Source organism: Culex pipiens, chromosome 1 (genome assembly GCF_016801865.2).
Source record: "Culex pipiens pallens isolate TS chromosome 1, TS_CPP_V2, whole genome shotgun sequence".
In the NCBI taxonomy this organism is placed as follows: domain Eukaryota; kingdom Metazoa; phylum Arthropoda; class Insecta; order Diptera; family Culicidae; genus Culex; species Culex pipiens.
Genome location: NC_068937.1, coordinates 102,725,344 through 102,744,576, shown reverse-complemented (window position 1 = coordinate 102,744,576; position 19,233 = coordinate 102,725,344). Strand labels below are relative to the sequence as shown.

Below are 19,233 nucleotides of genomic sequence, written 5' to 3'. Positions count from 1 at the left end.
AAAATCGTACGCGCAAGCACGCACGGGAGAGCGGGAATGAAAAGAGAAAGTTTGACACACGCAGCGCGCTGCGCGCGTCCTCCTCTCCCGAAAGCAGCACACTCAATATTCAATTCAGAAGAAGGAAGGTAGCTTTCGGGTGATATTTATTATTATATTATAGACGCACTACTTTCCCACGTGTGCCGTGGCGGTGGTCTGTCATGTCCGGGATTGGGTTTCGATTTTGGAGGTGAAGGTGAGGTAAGAGGTTCATAACCGAAAAAAATATGAGCGCTGAAATGAAAAAAAGAAGCATTATGATGACCTGGGGGTGATTAAAGTTTTGAAGAAAAAGAAAACGAAACAAAAATAAGGTGGGTGAAATTGGAATGGCCTCGATCGACGACGCGAGGTTTTGAATAACTGATCGTGCCACGCTGATGGGGTAATGATGGGTGAGCTGAGGGAGAAGAGTTGGACAATCAAAACAAAATGTGAGTTGATGTGTTGATTCGGTGTTGATTACCTTAAAAAAAGTGATGGGTTTCACTTTTTTCGATGAAAGTTGTTGGAAGTGGGTTTGGGAAAGTTAAATGGATTAAATGGAATAAATATTATCCTCTTTCTCTCTGAGGAAAGGTTCAACAACCACTCAAAAAATAAACTCAATGAGACCTCTCTGGAGCGTCCAAATTTGTCGTCTTAAAAATCCCGAGAAACGGGATCAAAATTTTCAAAATTTCCGTGGAATCCTCGGATATTAATCGGGGAATACTCGGAACTTGCAACGCATATATACTCAGAATCAAAAACTACAAAATAGAACTTCAATTTATTTTTCAACTATGATCTAATCAGCTTTTTTCAAAATATATATTTATAAAACTTGTTTTTGGGTTGGATCCTCACAATGCCCATGTACACTCAAACCCCGGTGCACAGTGGAAAAAAAGGACCCAAAAAATTACCGCAACATGATTTCGCGCAAACCATCGATTGCTATACACCGAAAGCTTCGTTTTTGCACCAGGAACAATAATCCGATGAAAAATCGCACTGCACGGACCGGTGGCCGGAGTACAGGCTACCGGAAGATCCGAATTTTTGGAAAATTTTTCAGATTATTCCAATTGTGAACTGATAAGCTTTCTTCTACCATGAATAGTCATGCAAAACAATCCTAGAATAATATTAAATACCATAGGACCCATCGGAACCGGTTCCACCGATCTCCGGTGGCTACATCCGGAACCGCATTAGGAAACAGTGTTAACCAGTCATCCGACGTTTCAAAGTTCATGATTATGAAAGGGGACTTGAGTTATACACTCCTCTCTTAAAAACATGAAGTTTGATATGTCGCAAGAGTGGTTTCAGGAATTTGCCAAATATGATCTTCGGATGTGGCCACCGGAGAACCTGGGAACCGGTCACCGGAGGTAAAAATACATTTAAGGATACTCTCCATCCAAAATCAAGAAGTTTGATACGTCGCATGACTAGTTTACGCTGTTTCCTAATGCGGTTCCGGATGTGGCCACTAGAGATTGGTGGAACCGGTTCCGATGGGTCCTATGTTATTTAATATTATTCTAGGATTGTTTTGCATGTTTATTCAAGGTAGAAGAAAGCTTATCAGTTCACAATTGGAATAATCTGACACTTTTTTCGAAAATCCGGATCTTCCGGTGGCCTGTACTCCGGCCACCGGTCCGTGCAGTGCGATTTTTCATCGGATTATTGTTCCTGGTGCAAAAACAAAGCTTTTGGTGTATAGCAATCGATGGTTTGCGCGAAATCATGTTGCGGTAATTTTTTGGGTCCTTTTTTCCCACTGTGCGGTGGTTTGACACCAACTGTTGTCAAACAAACGGGGTTTCTTTTTAGTTTGACACCCCTTTTACACGGAGTTCACACACACTATCAAATGTCTGTTTTGATAGTGTGTGTGAGCGCCGTGTAAAAAGTGACAGTTCACTTTTTAGTTTGACTTTGACCAACCAACGCACAGTGGGAAAAATCGAGGCAAAAAACGGACTTAATTGATGCCAGTCAATTAGAACTTTTTACCAAGACTTTTCTTATTTGAAAAATTCCGAGAAATCGATTGGTGTTGGTGAAAACCCGCGGAAATTTGCGTAAGGCCCGGTTAAGGCCGATTTACCCTGTTTTTTGCTGTTTTTATAAGTTTTAAATATGTTGCTGAAATGTTCAATGCTTTGACATAACTTTTTCTTCTCTCTTCTCTATTCCATCGAAATGAGTTTCAGGTACATTTTGCGGGTTCTCACTATCACCAATCGATTCCAAGGATTTTTTCACGTAAGACAGAGTTATATCAAAGCATTGAACAATTCAGCAACATATTTAAAACTGATAAAACAGCGAAAAATAGGGTACATCGAAATTTTCCGCGGGCTCTCACTATCACCAAAAAAATCCTCGGAATTTTTCACTTAAGAAAAAAATATGTCAAAATATTGAAAATTTCAGCAACATATTTAAAACAAATAAAAACAGCAAAAAACAGGGTAAATCGGCCTTAAACAGGCCTTACGCAAATTTCCGCGGGTTCTCACCATCACCAATTGATTCCTCGGAATTTTTCACATAAGAAAAGTCTTGGTTAAAAGTTCTAATTGACCGGCATCAATTAAGTCCGTTTTTTGCCTCGATTTTTCCCACTGTGCAACGGGGTACAAACTAAAAAAGTTTCAAACGAAAAAGTGACCAACCATCAGGGGGGGTTGAGTGTATCAAACTTGATTCTTTTAATTATTTATTAAAATTGTACAAATAGTGCAAATTGATTTCATTTAGTCAAATGGTCCATTGGTAAGATTCTTTTGTAATCACAGCTTAATGTTTGTTCGGCTATGTTTAATAACTTTTCACAAAATCCATATAAATTTGAGTTTTAGTAGAGCTTTCAGGATTAATTCAGCAACCATGCTAAAATTTTTAAAGATTTTGAAACTTTTTATAAAATTATCCATTTTTATTGCCATTAAAGCCAATTTGGCCATTTTTTTAGGTTGATTAGGGTGACATTGAAAAAATCGAAATCAGGGATACCCCTGAGTCGATTCCTTAGGCAAAAATAAGTAACTGTGTAAATTTTGAGCCAAATCGGTTATTGTTCAAGGGTCGCTATGAACGGTCAAATTTGATGAAAGTAAAAATCTTTTCACACAAAAACGTCTTCTTTAAATCGCTAATAACTCGTCAGGGTTGGCTCGGATCGTAACATAAAAATCTCACCCTTGGAAATGATCCAACACATACAAGGCCACTTTTTGGTGGAATTTCCCAATACATTTTGGTGAATTTTCCCATACAAACTTCAACGATCAATAGCGACCCTTACCTCTTAAGATTTTCCAAAATCTTTTCTTGTCACGCTATTGAAGATCTGACAACCCTATCAAAATGTATTAGCACTTAAGTGTTATTTATACACTTTTTTGAAACCGGTCTCAGATATTAAACCTTGCCCGAATCTATCATGCGAACTACCTTTGGATGGGTTATCAAAAGAGCATGCCGATGAGACAGAAAGATCGAAGATCTAAAAAGCTCATCAAAAGAATTAAGTAATGAAGTAGATTTGTAAAACAAGTGGAGAAAAAAATTATGCTATTTTGACTGAATGAATGTTTTTGTTATAATTCAGGTTAATTCACAAAACTACTTATATTTTTCATTGTTTTTTTGTTAATCGCATGCAATGCGTTTCCATTTTTTCATTTTTAAAAGAGATTCATCAGATACCATTATGTTTTTGAAGCATTTTTACTGTGATTGGAAAGCTCACTATGATCACTAAATGGTAACCTGTCAATCCTCTCTACCCAAGTATGTAGTATCATAACTTAAAACTCACGTTAATAATAACAGTATGTAAAAAAAGTATTCACACCTCTTGGGCACTATGCACATTTTGTGATGAAACATGTAAACAATTTAAAGTTTGACAGAAACCTAGTACTACATTTCGTTCGGAAACTAATGCCAAACATTTTGCTTTAAAAAGCTCATGAAAAGATGATTTCTATAAAAAGTTATATAACAAAGTCTATTACAAAAATCAAAAAAGGTGCAAAAAAAGTTTGTACACCTTTCGAAAAATTAACATAAATAAAGTAATTTGTTGACAAATCACCATAAATCCAATCTCTTAACTCCAAATAGGCATCCTTGACTGATTAAAAAAATAATTTGGATTGAATATAAAGTCTACTAACTACTTAGTATAAAAGTTTATATAACTCTGGAAATTCTATATAAAACTTATCTAAACTTAATTTTGCAAACTTTTAATTCAACTAAATGTCAATATATTACCATAGAATTGCTAAATGAACATTTTGGAGTGGGTATAACAACGTTTTGGGGGTCTTTGTATCGATAGAATAGATTGTACATTGATTTGCAATAATAATCTCCTTCAGCCATGATGTGATGACTGTGTACTGTAGAGCTAATTATTTGATTTGATTTTGATTGTAAATAAATCCAAATTACCTACAAAATTGTTCTTCTAAAAATGCCTTTAAAACTGTTTTTTTTTTATTTCTGTTTTAGTAACGTATAAAACATGTAACCTAGAAACTTTTTATTCCGTTTTGTGATGCGATCTTATTTTCCTTAAGAAAAACTTGACATTTAGAGAGTATTCAAATGATCCTATTTATCAGTGTTTTTCAAATAATAGTTGACTAACCTTTGAAATATTTAAAAATATGTGGAGTCGGAGTCGGAGCCACTAATTCGTCACGGCCTAGTGGTTTGAATTTTTACTTGCTAAACCTAAGGACGGGGGATCGAACCCCACCTCGAGCGACTTTGATTTTTGGTTCATATTCATCTTTTCAAATTTCTATGTTCTTAACTCTCTCGATTAGAGCAGATGGGAATCGAACCCAGAACCATTCGCTTACAAGGTGAACACCGTAAGCAGTCAGCCACGGCCGCTCCCCCAAATAAGTGAGCAAAAATTAAATGTATGAAAAAAAACTTTGCATTGTCAAAATCAAGTTGGTGACAATCAGAATGCGGCTCCTGCAAAAGCTGTGGTGCACTGCAGTCTACATTCAGGCTTATTCTTGCAAGTACAGTATAGTCACAGAGAACAGATGTACATCACTGAACAAAAAGCACCGAAAAACGTGTGTAAAAATTCAAACCAAGATACGTTGAAAAGAGCTAGGGTGTGCATCATCCGCCTAGATAGCGCCACTTCAAAAATCACGATGACCTACAGAAGCAGAACGTTGGACCATCCATTCACTGCACAAAACATTCCGAACGAACGACATCAGACCAATGTCTGACTGTCCTTCATCGTAGGGGTACGATTTTACGCGCGAAAGAAAATAACAAAATCAGCTGTGAAGGTAAACAAAACGAAATCAGAGTTAACATGTGGAAAGGTACTATTTTAAGCTATCGCTCAAAAAATATTTTTTAAACAAGTTTTCTGTTATGTTTTTGTTAATGTTAATGCATTTTTCATTATTTGCAGTCAATTGAAATTGTACTGAAGTGAATTTAGTTTATAAACGACGAAAATATTATTTTTCTGAGGAAATTATTGAGCCAGCTTCATTGTTAAGTCAAGTAATCTCAGCTGCGACGGTGGCGCCGCCAAGTGTATCCTTTACACCCTAATTTCTTTGATGCAAGATTGTATGCAACACATTTTGTTAGTGCTGCAGTGCTTACACACAAGTTCGAGCCTAGATGTACATCTGTTCTCTGTGGTATAGTATAGACTACGAGATGGCGTTTGTGTATCACCCGCCATGTTTTTTTAAAAACGATTTTCAAATTATTTTGTTCTAACTGCTACGTCTGTTGTCTGTGTTCTAGCAGAGATGGAAATTCTACTAGGATTCTGCCAGGTTCAGCTTTCCTAGCATCTTTCTAGGCTGTGTAATATTTCCCTTTAGTGCTGTTCCAAGCTCACCAAACTGCAAAGAGAAAATATGTTCCCATATTAAAATATGAAGATGAACATTCAGCGATAAACCAACATGCCTCCAGGAAACGTTGTTCGAAACATAATTGCTTCGCAACTTTTACAACTTGGCCAAATTTATTATATTATATTACGGCCTATAGCCCCTTTTAGCGCTTCCCTCGATCGTTTCGGCATGTTTTCAGTATTTGCCATCCGGGGCTGCCTTGAATAAATATCCAAAATTTCCCCCCAAACGAGCCGGCTTCCGTTTTCCATTCCAGCGAGTCCTCCCCCAGGCCTGGAGAGCAGTCTGAAACTCACAGCAGTGGAAACATTGTTCGTCCTGGAATAATTGAAAATGGGGCGTGCTTCCGACCGAAGAGCAAATATTTGCGCCTCAAGTGTGCGAATTTAAAGGATCGACAAAATAGCAAATGATAAACTTGGTCGTTATTTTGTTGCTTCCCCCCTTTTTCACTCTGAGCAGCGAACTCGAGTTTTCCCTTTGGCTTGCCTGTCGATTAACGCTGAACGTTCTCCGGAAGAGGGCTTTCGGTTTATCGCTTCGTCTGGTGAATGCAGGGTGTTAACCTTAAAAATAAAAAAAAAATGTGAGCAAATTATTATTGTTAATTACAATTATCTTGGCAAGCAAGCTAAACAATAGTTTTTCAAGGGTATTTTTTTCGGAAAAGGGTATTTTTTTTTTGGAAAAATTCGCCACCCTGTTCCGTAATCGCTGCAAAGGCAAATGTTTCCCTATTGACTTTGCTTAGCTGCTGATGCTGATGGTGCTTCTTCAGCTTTTCATTGCCGGAGGCCATATTTTCCGTTCATCCCCACTTTCCCTAAGCGAGACTCTCCAAATTCTTTCGAGCCACTTATGTCATATCGTTTAGAGCAAAGCAAATTGTTATGTAAGCGAGTTGCCATTTTTGGGCGTAAATTGTGGGAAGATTTGCCACCCCCAAACCCCGACCCTCCCACCTTCCCCAAACGCAGCAAGACTTTAAGGTGAAAGTGTGCGCTATGCCAAAAAAAAAGTGTAATTTAAATTCGCAAATGAGTGTGAATCAGCGGTGGGCGAATAAAGGCATAATAGATTGTAAATTTTCGCGAAAAAATGAGCACGTAGCCTGAACCCGGGAGGGTAATTATCTTCCTTCCTTGGGAGCAGCAGGTTTCCACCCCTGCGAGCAGTGGAAGTGAGAAACGCACTTCATTATGTCACAATGGAATCTTGTCTCGTTTTGTAGACTGCCTTTTTGTTACATTGTGAGCAGAAAAATGTAGATCGCAATGTGGATTCAACATCGGACGTGACTTCACAAATAACTGTCGTTATCCACGATGGAACTATAAATTAAAATTAATTTGTTTTGTTTAGTACTTCATTTGAAGCGAATGTTTTCTTTCCAGATTTTCTGTTTTGATCTTGCTGTTTACTTGTTTTCTGCTATCCTGTCTTTTAAAATGTTCTCCTTTCCTATTTATGCTTTTCTGCCTTTCTGTTTTTTTGTGTATTTTATGCGTTTCTGCTTTTCTGAATTTCTATGTTTCTGCTTCACTGATTTTCTTAAATTCTGCTTTTCTGTTTTTTTTTTGGATTTTATGTGTTTCTGTGTTCCTTATTTTTAGTTTACCTGCTTTTCTGCTATTCGAGTATTTTGCTTTTCTGCCTTTCAGTTTTTCTTTTTTCTAGTATAGTCTGATTTTGTATGTTTCTGTATTTCTATTTTTCTGTTTTTTTGCTTTCTTGATTCACGCTTTTAATTTTTTTTTGTATTTTGCTCTTCTGATTTTCTGCTTTTCTATGTTTCTGCTTCTCTGATTTTCTATGATTCTGTTTTTTTTTTTGCTTTTCTGGCTATTCAGATATTCTGCTTTTCTGCCTTTTTTAAAAGGAATTTCTGATTTTGTATGTATCTGTTTATCTACATTTCTGCTATTTACATTCCTGGTTTTCTGCTTTAGTGATTTTCTGCTTTTCATTTTTGAAGATTTTATGGTTGTTTTGTATTTTTTATGCTTTTATTTATTTTTTGCTTTTTTATGTTTCTGCTTCTCTGATTTTTTATAATCCAACTTTTCAGTTCATTTTTGGAATTACTCTGTTCTTCTAATTTTCTGCTATTACTTTCCTGATTGCCTTCATTCCAGTTTTCTGCATTAGTGTTTTGCTGCTTTTCAACTTAAAAGATTTTTTGCTGTTTTTCTTTTCTGCCTTTCTGATTTTATTTGTATTTTTTTCGCTTTTCTGATTTTCTGCTTTTCTCTATTTCTGTTCCTCTGATTTTCTGTAATTCTGTTATTTTGATTTGTTGCCATTCTGATTTTAAGTTCGGTTATTCTGCAATTCTGCTTACCCGTCTTTTCAACTTTTTTCCTTACATTTTTATTTTTTCTGCCCTTCTGATTTTTGTTGTTGATTTTTTCTGATTTTCTGCATTTCTATTTTTCTGCTTCTTTGATTTTCTATGATTCTGATTCTGCCTTTCTGATTTTATGTGTTTCTGTGTTCCTTCTTTCTAGATTATCTGCTTTTCAGCTATTTGACTATTCTGCTTTTCTGCCTTTCACTTTTTCTGTTTTTTAGTATTATCTAATATTGTAAGTTTCTTTGTTTCTACTTTTCTGCTATTAAGTTCCTGATTGCCTTTATTCCTGCTTTTCCTGCTTTAGTGCTTCGGGGCCATCCATAAAGTACGTGGACAATTTAGGGAGGGGGGGGGAGGTATGGGGATTGTCCACGCCCCATACAAAAAAGTATGGATAGTTGGCCATAAAAGGGGGAGGGGGGTGGTAAGATTTCCAAAAAAGTGGCCACGTGGTTTATGAATGGCCTTTCAGTTTATTTGTTTTTTTTTATGAATTTCGGATTTTGTATGTTTCTGTTTATCTGCTTTTTTGCAATTTGCCTGCATTTTAGCTCTTTTGCTTTAGAGATTTTCTGCTTTTCATCTTTTTTAATTTAATGCTTCTCCGCCTTTCTGATTTTTCTTGTTATTTTTTTTTTGCCTTTCGAGATTTCTGCTTCTGTGATTTTCGATACTTTTGTTTTTCTTTTTAATTTTCTGCCTTTCTTATTTTATGTGTTTCTGTTTTGTTACTTTCCTGTTAACCTGCTATTCTGAAATTCGGTTCTTCTGCTTTAAAGCATTTCAGTTTTTTTTTCGGATTTTCTGCTTTTTACATTTCTGATTGCCTTCATTCAAGCGTTTCTGCTTTGTTGCTTTTCTGCTTTCCGTTTTTCTGCTTTCCGTTTTTCTGCTTTGCTGATTTTTTGCTTTTCGGGTCGCTTTTTTTCTGCGTCGGTCGCTTGATTGCACGCGTTCTTTCGTCGGCAGAGTTTTGGCATTTTTGTTTTAAATGGTGCAGATGCAAAACTTTTGGTGAGATCGTTCCTTTGAGGATCATTTTAAAATAACGTTTCATGACATTCTGTTCTGAAGCGTAGGTGGTACAGTAGAAATGTCGCGATAGTTTCTCTCGTTAGTCGTGCTTTTGATACACAAAACAACCGGTTGCTTAGTTTTATGATTTGATTTTTTTTCTCATGGGAAGGTTCGTTTTCAATTACGCAGTTTTACTCTATGCAAAATTGCTTCGCTGAGTATAATATTTCACTTATTACATATTATTTTGGTTTTCTGTTTAGGTCTAAGATTGAATTACAGCAAATACACGGGAATTGTCTTATCCACAGCACCTAACTGTTTGCCTTGAGCATAATACATTACCCTGATAAACGAAATTTATTTATTGTTGGGTCACATCATCATCCTTTATGATGAATCCTGGTCATTTCCCTTACCCACTAACAAAATCCCAAGTAGTAGTAGTTTTTCCGATACACGAAGGGGTGTGGATATCGTATAGAACCCACCCTTCGTAGCAACCTGTGCTTAGTAACATTACAATTACCGTCACAATCCCCCCGAGATCTACAAACTGACATGGCCGGCGCCGTTGGTGGCCAATGACTGTTACCTATTCGCACCAGCTCTAGTTTTGATTATGCTGCTTGCTTTTCTGGTTTCCTCTTTTGCTGCATTAATGCTTTTCAGTTCACGGTGTATTTTTTCAAGACCTCAAAGATAAAAAAATCGGTATGTCTGATGTTTGGCACCGTGAAAGAAGGGCTCTTTCCTGACATTTTGCGGGGTATACCGAAATATTTCGTCGGGGGGTCTAGTGCAACATTTTTTTTGAAGATTATTTTTCGATTTTATGGGATATATGTTCAAAAAAGTCACATAAAATCGGTGCATTCATGTTGATATCACTCAAACTTCTTATGAATATGCCTTGGGGACTCTAACCAACTATATTTGAGCAATATTCGACCTCCAAAAAAAAAATCGAACCAAATTTACGAGATTTCTAGCTTTCTTTGAAATTACCCCAAAATCCAAGCTGGAAACCCCGATACGACCGAAAGTAAATCTTTTCTTTGTACAACTTGTCATGAAATAACAGCAACACATTGCCCGGATACAAATTTGAGCATTAAACAATGCAAACAAAACTTACTTATTTAATAAGCTGTTTATTACCCAATAGGAACCAAAAATTATTTTTTCAATCCTCTGCCACATTACTCCATTACATCTTAAAACATTTTTGAATCAATCACATTGTAGAAAACAGTTTTCTGAACAAGTTCCATAAAAAAGTATTACTTTTGGTTCAATATAAGCAGAGATATGCCCAATTTCCTGAAATAAATAGTGCCTTTCTCCAAAATTTTCTTGATGTCATTACCTTTCACATAATGGGCACTGCCTACTAAGATATTTTTTATGATGATAATATTTTATTGAAACATTAAAATTATAACAAGTTTTGACGAAATTCATGAGAATTAATTTATAGTATTCATTACAAAACTGCCCATCGTGTGAAAGGTAATTAAATTAAGAAATTTTGGAGAAAGGCACTCTTTATTCCAGGAAATTGAGCATATCTCTGCTTATATTGAGCATGAGCATGAGCATGAGAGACCACCCATGGTTGTCCTTCTCCGTTGCTGAACAGGACCGTAATATCCTATCAATACAACCGACCATACGCTTGAACGATCTAATGGTGTTTCCCTTATCAACAGCATGTATGAATGCGTTGAAAAGATAAAACATCAAGATCATTAAAACTAGATCTGAAGCAAATAGGTAACAGTCATTGACCACCAACGGCGCCCGCCATGTCAGTTTGTAGATCTCGGGGGATTGGGACGGGAATGTTAGTTAGCACAGGTTGCTACCAAGGGTGGGTTCTATACGATATCCACACCCCCACGTGTGCCGGAAAACTACTTCTACTTGGGATTTTGTTAGTGGGTAAGGGTAATGGCCAGGATTCAACATAGAGGATGATGATGCGACCCAATAATCAATAAATTTTGTTTAATGGTGTGATGTATTATGCATTCTCAAGGCAAACAGTCGGAGGATGCGGATGAGATTATTCCCGGTTATTTGGTGTTGAGTTTAGCATAAATGATTCAATCTTAGACAGCCGGCTGTGGAAAGATAAAACCAAATAAAATAAAATGCGAAAACGCGAAACCGCCCGGACCGAAAAACACACACAATCGAAAACGGCAACGAAAATCCTGCGTAATGACCGCGACGCGCACCGTTCAAATTCTCCAAAGCAACTGTCAAACAATCGCGAAATCACCCGGGTCGAAATACACACACAATCGGGGGGAAAACAAAGACGGAAACGGCAACGAAAATCCTGCGTGATAACCGCGACGCGCACCGTTCAAATCCTCCAAAGCAACTCAATTGAGCATATCTCTGCTTATATTGAACCAAAACTGATACTTTTTTATGGAACTTGTTCAGAAAACTGTTTTCTACAATGTGATTGATTCAAAAATGTTTTAAGATGTAATGGAGTAATGTGGCAGAGGATTGAAAAAATATTTTTTGGTTCCTATTGGGTAATAAACAGCTTATTAAATCAGTAAGTTTTGTTTGCATTGTTTAATGCTCAAATTTGTATCCGGGCAATGTGTTGCTGTTATTTTATGACAAGTTGTACAAAGAAAAGATTTACTTTCGGTCGTATCGGGGTTTCCAGCTTGGATTTTGGGGTAATTTCAAAGAAAGCTAGAAATCTGGTAAATTTGGTTCGTTTTTTTTTTATTGGAGGTCGAATATTGCTCAAATATAGTTGGTTAGAGTCCCCAAGGCATATTCATAAGAAGTTTGAGTGATATCAACATGAATGCACCGATTTTCTGTGACTTTTTTGAACATATATCCCATAAAATCGAAAAATAATCTTCAAAAAAAATGTTGCACTAGACCCCCCGACGAAATATTTCGGTATACCCCGCAAAATGTCTGGAAAGAGCCCTTCTTTCACGGTGCCAAAAATCAGACATACCGAATTTTTTTATCATTAGTTTGTTCTAAAAACTACACCGTGAGTTAATTTGCCTTTCTGCTCTTCTCCATTTTTGCCTTCTTGCTTTTCTAATTTATATGATTTTATGTTTTCGTATTTTTGCCTTCCTCACCTTACTGAGGAAAGGCTATAAAATCACTCGAAAAACGAACTTCTCAATTAGACCTCCTAGACCCACCTTCATGTATACTTATCGACTCAGAATAAAATTCTGAGCAAATGTATGTGTGTGTGGTGGGATGTTGATCAAAAAATTGTCATCGATTATCTGGAGACTGGCTTAACCGATTTTGTCCGTTTTGACATCATTCGATCCGTCTTGGGATCCCATAAGTCGTTATTAAAAATTATGCAGTTTAGTTAAGTACTTCAAAAGTTATGCTAAAAAAACGATTTTAACAATAGTTCGGAAGATTGTAAAAAGGGTGGTTTTTGTAAGAAACCCCGTCATGTTAAACATTTTTAAGAAAGGTATCTAAAAGACCTTTCCAACGCGACCAATACATTGAAGATCTGACAACCCTATCAAAAGTTATTAGCACTTAAGTGTTATTTATGTACTTTTGAAAGCCGGATCTCCGATATCATGATGAAAACGTCGTTCGGATCTATCATGCAACCTGTCGTTGAACAGGTAATTAAAAGACCTTTCCAACGAGACCAAAACATTGAAAATCTGGCAGCACTATCAAAAGTTATAAGCACTTAAGTGTTATATATACACTTTTTGGAGGTCAGATCTCAGATATTTTGATGAAAACGTTGTCCAAATATATCATGCGACCTATCTTTGGATAGGTAATTAAATGGCCTTTTCAACGAATGTGAGGAAGGCACCAACCACCTTCACCTCCTTTTTCCTTATAACTGCCAGCACCCTGTCTGGATCTATCCAATATGTGACAGAAAGGTTTGAAAAAACTGTTGTCGCGATCTTCAATTCGGTCTCTCCTCTTTCTGTCCTAGGTTAGTTTAATATTTCTCGCCGCTAATTGCCTACTTTCCTGTTTTTTTTTTCAGATTTTCTGTTTTTCTTCTTTTAGGCTAACTAGCTTTTTTGCTTTATTTGGCTTAGAACTTTATTTGAAGAGATTATTCTCTTCTAGGTTTTCTTTAACCCAGCTGCTTTTGTGTTGAACTGTCTTTTTGCTTTTAAAATTTTCTGCATTTCTGATGTTTGAATTTCCACTTCCTTTTTTTCCACTTCCTTCCTTTTCACTTTACTGATTTTCTGCTGAAGCGGGCTCCTGTCTTTCTTCTTTTTTGCTTTTTTCTCTAAATTCTCTACAGATTTTTCGCTTCTTTTTGATTTCCTGCAGTTCTGGAATTCTGCTTCTCAGCTTTTCTGCCATTCAAATTTTCTTGATTTTATGATTTTACGATTTTTATGTTTCTATATTTCTGCCTGCAGGTGTTTTTGATGTTCTGCTTTTCAGACTCAATTTCTGCATATACATTTTTGGTGTGTCCTGCTTTTCTGTCTTTCTTGTTTTTTTTTGTGTTTTTCAAATAAGATTTTCAGATAAGAAATAATAATATGGAGTTTAAACAATCGCGTTTCAGCATTTTTGCTTTTCTGCCTTTCTGCTTTACTACTTTTAAGCGTTTCTGCTTTTTTTTTTTGATTTTGTGATGTAATGCTTTTCAGATTTATTATGTTTCTGCTTTAGTTATTCTGCTTTTCATTTTTTTAATGTTCTTTTTTAGATTTTATATGTTTCTGCTTTCTTGATTAACTGCATTACTGATTTTCTACTTCTCCGTTTTTTTTTGTCTTAATTTCTTCGTTTGTTCTGTTTTTCTGCTCTCCTGTGTTTCTGCTTTTCTGCCTTTCTGTTTTAACTGTGCTCCAAACCGACTAACTAGCAGAAGACGGTACTTCGCTTGGGTGAAATGCACCGCTCATTGTCTTTCCCTGGATGATTTTTCGGTATCTGACATCAAAAGTGCGCAGCCGGTTTGCGAATTTTTGACCCGTTAATTAAGTCTGGCTCCGTTGTTACGGTTGGAAAACTCCTTCTCTCCTTTTAATAAACTCATTGCGGTCACGTAATTGTGTTTGAGCGTTTTGACGTAATCATTTCCCGAACTGTGGTTATTTTGTTGTTGTTTTTGGGGTTAGTATGGCGCGTTTATTTATAGTAATAACAGTTAAACAGTGTGCACTCATAAATCACGCGATAACAACGACCTATCACCAAAACTAGGGCAATCTCCAACCTTGTAACGAGAAATTATACAACCTGAAAAGCCCTAAATTGCATCACCGCGGGAGGTCAAACCACAACTCCACTATCAAGCAGCTTAACTGGATCGTATAATTTTAATGACCGTCCCCAGATTGCTAAACGGTGGCCCTTTTCGCTGGTCACCACTCAACCGCCCACGCACCTAAATTCACCCTAGTCGCCAAGTTTTGACCGCACTAGAGCCGAGGGGATCGGTGAAAGGTGTCCATGGGAAAAAGTGGCTCTTCCACGTAATAAAACCAAATTTTAGCACCTTGCGAATTCAATTGTGAACCACGACGCACAACCCTCCCACCCCCACCACCCCCAAACATTTCCATCAATCAGCACGCTTGCCACGTGCTCTTCTGTGGAGTTCAGTTTCACCTCGTGTCAGTCATGTAATTCTGCGGACTCACTTTGTCTTGCCGACGACGACCGAAGCTCCGGATGAAGCGGGTGGTGGGCTGTGTGTATACTTTGTTGTCTGTGATATACCATCACCGCAGGCCGGTGGATTCCGTATTATGTAAATTTTCCGCGAATTTGCCAAAAACCTTTCGTGGAAGGCGCTGCGGTAGGAGCGCGTGCCACCGGGCAGTGTTGCCAGTTATGTATAATTTAAATCTTTGAATTTGAGAATTATTTTTTTAAATCAATATTTGAAACCACAAGGAATAGGGGAAATATACCCTTTCTAATCAAACACCTATGCTCGATTAAAACTCCAAAAATACTATTTAGGCTATAAACATACCAGCAACAGCACCGCCTCAAGTAAGCACGCAAATTGATGCCATTTACTGACCAAAAAGATCAAATTTAATGCACTTTTGATCATAATTTCTATTTTGCGAGACCATTTCTCATCATTTTGGTGGCACACACATCCACACGCAAGATGAGAGGTTAACTGCTTAACGAAAGTCGCCATCAATATCTTTTCACTTGTGCTAACGTTTTCAAACCCCTTAAAATATGAAATTGCTTCCAACTACCGGCAACATGTTCTTTTGCACATTGGTTTCATTCACTTGAAAAATAATCTCGAAACATGTAAATAATTAGCAAACGCCATAAACATAACAAACGCGCCAAGTCTTTTGACGTTTGACTTTTGACGACCCATTCCAATCGAAGGCTGAAGAAAACCGAGCGAGAAGCGAAGGCAAATAAAGAACAAAGGGTGGCCACTAGCCTGTCCCATTTTGAGGTCATGTCGAGGAATTTCAGGTGATCACTTCTTAAATGATAGATTATGATGTTAGGAACAATGTTTTCTTAGGCAAGAAAAAATAATAAAATACTTTCTCGCACCCCCTAGTCGATTTACTGAAAAAAGTCACTATTTTGAACAAATTTTCTAAAATCGCTTGGAATCAATACAAAAACTGATTCGATCTGGTGAGTATTATCTTCAAACGATAGGTTTTTGTCCATAGATTAAGATGCACTATCAATATTGGACCAAAACTTAAGTTTTTGGACTCTCCCAGGCGGATTTATGTCGAAAAAATCGCATTTTTTCGAAAAAAAAATCAAAATGCTCATTTAATTTAGAGTAGCCTATTTTTCCCAGTAAAACCAATACCTGCAACTTGTAGGAAATTTCATGGCAAACATTTTTACTTCTGAGAAAATGCAATTTCGACACTCCAGAGCCGAGATATTTGAGTTTTAGCGAGAAAAAAAGCACAAATTTTCAAAATTTCTCAAAATTCAGAAGCAAGGCCTACTAATTACACGATGTTGCAAGCATGTGTCACAAAGGTCAGGATATGCTTTTTTATAGTAATTTTGGCCGCTGAATCCGAATCAGAAATCAAATTTCGTGTAAACAGTGATGTTTTAGAGTTACACCCTTTGGGAATATTATTTGTGTCTTTAAATCGCTTTTTTTGTTTTTTGTTTTTTGTTTTTTGTTTTTTTTTGTTTTTTGGTTTTGTTTTTTGTTTTTTGTTTTTTGTTTTTTGTTTTTTGTTTTTTGTTTTTTGTTTTTTGTTTTTTGTTTTTTGTTTTTTGTTTTTTTGTTTTTTGTTTTTTTGGTTTTTGTTCTTCTTATTCTTCTCTTTAAAAAGTTGCTCGGGATCGCGCCAGCATTTTATGTGTTGGTGAGAACTGCAGATCGCTGACATGTTTATACGCGGGCAAAAATGAGCTATGAGTTTGCTGCAAAAAATGTTATAAAATGTAACATTTTCTGCAGCAAATCCACTGTTGCAAATTTTGATATATATTTTTCTTTGGGTGAATTTTTGAAACTCTTTTTTAAATAGCAAACATTTTTGCAAAAAAAAAATTTAAAATCATCTGGCATCACTGCCATCACTTAGTCTCCAAAGCTCCCTACCGGGTGACCCACAACACATCTGGATCTGGTTCCAAAAGGCACGTTTTGAGCCGCTCGGAAGCCGTCGTCGACAATGATTACGCGGGGCAGGTCTTCGCGGTTGACAGCGTTTTTTCCCACGAGAGGGGTGGCTTGTTGGTTTTCCCGGCCAAATCCAAACCCAAGCGCTGGGAGTCCATTGTTTTTGGATTTTGACTACCTGTCTGAGGCTTTTCTGTGGTCTGGTTATGGGCTCGTGAAAAATGGCACCCCCGGAGGCACTCGGTTATATATACATCGGTGCCTCGTGACAGGATTTTCAGTTGGCACGCAAAATCTTGGCCACAAACAGGTGCCAGGTCCCTTAGCTTTTGGCTCTAACAGAAGAAAAGAACAGTTTTGTGCGGGGGCGGTGTGTTTTCCCTTTTGAACTTTGAATCCTGACCATTCTTTGTGAGCATTCTTTATCAGTGAGATTGAAGAAAAATATAGCAAGGAAACATCCCTGTGAAGCAACAGACTTTGAAAAAGGACTCAACAATGAACAAAAGGATTTCCTCGTGATTTGTGCTGTGTGAGAAGGGATTCATCCAATTTGAAAGACAAAAAGTGACAAGAAAAGGAAAAACATTTTGGTTCCGTTTGGCTTACAAAAAGATCTCAAAGAAGAAAACAAAAAAGGATCAAGATGACCCTCCTACTGCGGTTGATAACCCCCTGGTTGGTGATAAATTTGCTCCTTCACGAGCTAGCGTCGGCGGAGCTGGATACGTTCGACTACTGCATCAAAATGACCCCCTCGGCGGGGTTGATGCAATGTGCCGGTCAGCAAGCGTTAGCATCACTGCAGTTCTTGGAAGAAGCCAGCAACCTAACGCTGGCAAGTGGGGTGCTTATGATCAAGGACGATTCCAACCCGGCGGCGAGAATTGTGCCCAACTTTATCGACCATGATCCATTGGATTTTAGGTGAGAAGGATGAATTAAATATAAGCACAAAACTTACCTAATCCACCTATGTTGGTGGTGCCTTCCTCACTTCTGACCTTAAAGTGTAACACAAAAGATTCGTAAATAATTTTAAGTTGAGTCAGGGCTGCCAGATCTTCAAACTTTTGGTTTTGTTACGATGAACTTTGGTTACCTCTCCAACTATAAATCGAATGATGAATCCGGACATGATTTTCATACTGATCAGTGTGGTCCGGCTTCAAAAAAGTACCGTCATCTGGGGCGAATCGGGACTACAGTCTGAATAGGGAGAGCAGTTTTCAGAGCACTTAAAGCTTTTAAATTTGGAAACAGATGTACACATTTTGTTGGTCCGAGTCTGTTCTAATCGAAGCCAATCAGAAAAAACAAAATATTGTGCTCCAACATGGTTAAAACTGTTCCCAATTCACCCCATGTGTCCCGATTCACCCCAGTTGACGGTATTTAAATATCACTAAAGTTGTCATAACTTGTGTCAGGATTTCCAGATCTGTACACTATTAGTTATGTTGGAAAGATATCTCAGTAATTTTGCCAACGATGTAGGGATATTGGATATATTGGTGTATTGATAACTTTTGAACTAAGAACAGCTTAATTGCAATATATGAAACTCTAAACCGAGTCGAATGAGACAGGTTTGGGTTCAATCGGTTCTGCCAGTGCCAAGAAAACTGAGTCTTATTTGGTAACACACATGAAACTATTGGCACTACGCCCCCCGGGGCATGGCCTTCCTCTAACGTGGGATTTCTGCTCCAGCGCCTCTGACGAGACAGGAGAAACCGGGACCGACGTTTTACTTCACCATCCGATAGAAGCTCAGTGGATAAGGCGGGAATCGAACCCGCGTCTCATAGCATCATCGGGATCGGCAGCCGAAGCCGCTACCCCTGCGCCACGAGACCCACGTGGTAACACACATACACACTACGAATAACGAAGTTGACTTTATAGCTGTCGGCCACCATTGCTACACCCAAAGTTAAAGAACGAGGGGAAAGTCCTCCCGAAAAGAAACGTGAGGAAAGTACTATTTGGCGTGAGTAAAGACCTCTCGCGTGTTCATTCGTTCATTGACGAGTTCATCCTATTGAGTGGCTTATATGGACAAATGACCGCCACTAAGTCACCGAACCATGGTGGCCTATACGGCAAAGGCACGGTTCAATAAGCTGAAGGTCTTAGGTTCGAATCTCGGTACCGGTACTTTTTTTTTTGATAGATGAACTTTTTTGGAAAATGAACCCATGAGTAAAGTACTCACGGCAATTTCGGGATTTATCCTCTCCGTCCGCACACAGTACCATTTTACTACC

The 19,233-nt window shown here is 37.6% G+C and overlaps 1 protein-coding gene across 1 annotated transcript in view; it reads left to right on the top strand.

Moving 5' to 3' along the window:
- The window catches only part of LOC120430148 (uncharacterized), a 62,246-nt gene that overhangs the window by 26,785 nt on the left and 16,228 nt on the right, over positions 1–19,233 (top strand). The gene's annotated exons all lie outside the window — the stretch shown is intronic.